This window comes from Miniopterus schreibersii (assembly GCF_964146895.1).
Source record: "Miniopterus schreibersii genome assembly, chromosome: X".
Taxonomy (NCBI): domain Eukaryota; kingdom Metazoa; phylum Chordata; class Mammalia; order Chiroptera; family Miniopteridae; genus Miniopterus; species Miniopterus schreibersii.
In genome coordinates, this window is record NC_138104.1 from 75,999,854 (window position 1) to 76,002,941 (window position 3,088).

Consider the following 3,088-nt stretch of genomic DNA (forward strand, 5'->3'; position numbering starts at 1 on the left):
ATCTATCTATCATCTATCTATCTATCTATCATCTATCTACCTATTTCTATCTATCATCTATCTACCTATTTCTATCTATCTATCATCTATCTATCTATCATCTATCTATCTATCTATCTATCTATCTATCTATCTATCATCTATCTATCATCTATCTATCTATCTATCTATCTATCATCTATCTATCATCTATTTATCTATCTAATTTATCATCATCTATCTATCATCATCTATCATCTATCTATCTAATATCCTATTGGTTCTGTTTCTGTAGAGAATTCTGATTAATACAACATGTATTAATTAAAAAGTCCACAATAGCCCTAGCTGGTTTGGCTCAGTGGTTAGAACGTCAGCCTCCGGACTGAAAGGTCCCGGGTTCGATTTTGGCCAAGGGCACATACCTGGGTTGCAGGCTTGATCCCTGGCCCCAGTCCGGGCCTGTGCAGGAGGCAACCAATTGATGTGTCACTCTCACATCAATGTTTCTCTCTCTCCCTCCCTTCCACTCTCTCTGGAAAGCAATGGAAAAAATATCATCGGGTGAGGATTAAAATAAACAAACAAACAAACAAACAAATAAATAAAATTGCCACAATATGTTAAGCTCTATATGTTTATTGCTGAATAACTACATCATGATTTTCAAACAATACATTAGACTGAATAAAAATAACAAAAACAAACTCTAATCCCAGAGATGAATAAAAGGAGCACAGTAGAACTGCAATAAGATACTGGGCTTGGAGGCTCTGTGTTTAAGATTGACTTGGGTAAATCCCTCTTAAAGGAATGTGGGGTCTATGAGTCACTATCTGTGGTGGGCACTGTCATGCGTTTCCCAGATCTCCCCCTAGGGAAGAACCAGTACGCCCAGTTGCAAAGTGGTAGGCAGCTTTCAGCTGTTAGCCCTCTCAGAGATTGCTTCAGTTGCAGAGCCACCTTGCCCGAGGTCATGCCCCTCCTGATGGCTCACATCTAATGTTATAATTAAATTCATCTCCCTCAAAAAAAATTTGGGTATTGTTTAAATCAAGGGGCCTGGCCAAAGCAAAATGTATCGAATATAGGCGTGTTCACATAACATTTCTGTGAACAATATATTTCCTCTTGTTATAAAGATAGGACTCCATTATGGCACAAAGGCCTTATTGTGCATCATCAAGTATTTCCTTAAATGTACTTCCCTTTGCAAGCGTTCTTAGTCCCCTTTCTCCTCTTAAATGTGCTAACGATGCAAACATTTTAATGCAATGAGCAAGCTTGCTGAGCATTATTATCTCAACCACCATTTTTAGATCACTGATAAGACTATTCATTCAGCCTGGCTGGGCGTGACTCAGCGGTTGAGCATCGACCTAGGATCCAGGCGATCGGGGTTTGATTCCCTGTCAGGGCACATGCCCGGGTTGCGGGCTCGATCAATGACTCTCTCATCATTGATGTTTCTCTCTCTCTCTCTCTCTCTCTCTCGCTCTTCTTCCCTCTCTCTGAAATCAATAAAGATACATTAAAAAAAAAAAAAACTATTCATTCAGACACTGTAGTCAACTCTTTCAGGCCAGGTCTGGACTCATCCTTTTCCCTCAGAACTGTGCCTTTCCTGGGTTTGAGAGCTTGAGAGTGCATATGTGTTGGGGATGCAAGGTGACAGATCAGAAATGAAGGTCTGATTGTTGTGGGTTTGGCTGCAGCTGTTGCCTGCAGATATTACCAACCCCACCCTAACACCACTTTGTGCTTCTAGGTCCTTCTTAGAGTCCTCTGTATGTCCTGGCCTCTGTTAGCCCCAATTCCATGCCAATGCTAAGTCTCAAGATAAAGGGTAGATGGCATCTAATGAGAATTGTTCCTTCACCATGGTCTTCCCATGTGCTCTAGTAATGTCTCCTTTACCCAAGTAAAAGGGCTACCCAGGGAGGGAGCTGTTCTGCATAAGAGAATTTCCCTTATAACTCAACTTACTCCCCTTTTAGTGCAAATTTTTCAAAAATAGAAAACTTCTTAAAATAAATTATAGAATTATCTGCTTTCTTTCAAATGTGCATTTAAATATAATTTGACCTTTCCTTGCTGTCCCATGGCTACCAAGATGTGTAGAACTGTTTGCCCTATGGTCCACACTAGTGTGCTTTTATAATTCTGCCAACTGGGGTTTTAAAGTAACATTTGCTTTTTCCCTTATATAAAAGTATTACCTCTTAATTATAGAAAATTTGAAAAATAGAAAAAAGAAAGAAAATTACTCTTCCAGATCTAGAAACATTGAGGTGTGTTTTCTTCCAGTCTTTTTTTTTTTTTCAACTTCCTTGGGAAATTTTTGTAGTTAATCCTCACCCAAGGATATTTTTTCCATTGATTTTTAGAGAGAGTGGAAAGGAGGGAGGCAGGAGAGAAAGAAATGCAGAGAGAAACATCGATGTGAGAGAGACACATCCATTGGTTGCCTCCCTCACCGTGAGCTGATGCTCTAACCACTAAACACACTGGCCAGGGCCCTTGGGACATTTTTCTATGTATAGCTTATTTATTCAACTTAGTTGAAGTCTCTTACCCCCTGTTAGTCATCCCTTCTCACTGCCTCTAAGGTCACACTGCCCACTCTCTTCTCCCTTCCATAATTAGTGACTTCTAAATTGTGAGCTGGGGAACAAGTTTACCATGATTATTAGAATTGTAGGTAAAGGTGATGAATGCGGTCTTTAGGAAAGCCTGCAGTTCATATCATGAGTCAGATATGTGGGCTTTGAGATGGCTACCCAAGCTTATCAGCAGAATTCTGGTTTTCCTGCTCCATTCCAGATATTTCCAGAAAGTCTACTCTTACCTTAAAGGTGTTGATATTAGTCCTGGCTGGTGTTGCTCAGTGGTTAATGTGTTGGCCCATGAACCGAAGGGTTGGGGGTTCGATTCCAGGTCAAGGGCGTGTACTTGGTTTGCAAGTTCAATCTCCGGCCTTGGTCAGGGCATGTGCTGGAGGCAAGCAATGGATGTATCTCTCTCAGATTGATGTTTCTCTCCCTCCCTCTCTGCCTTCCACACTCTCTAAAAAACAAACAAACAAAACAACAACAACAACAACAAAACA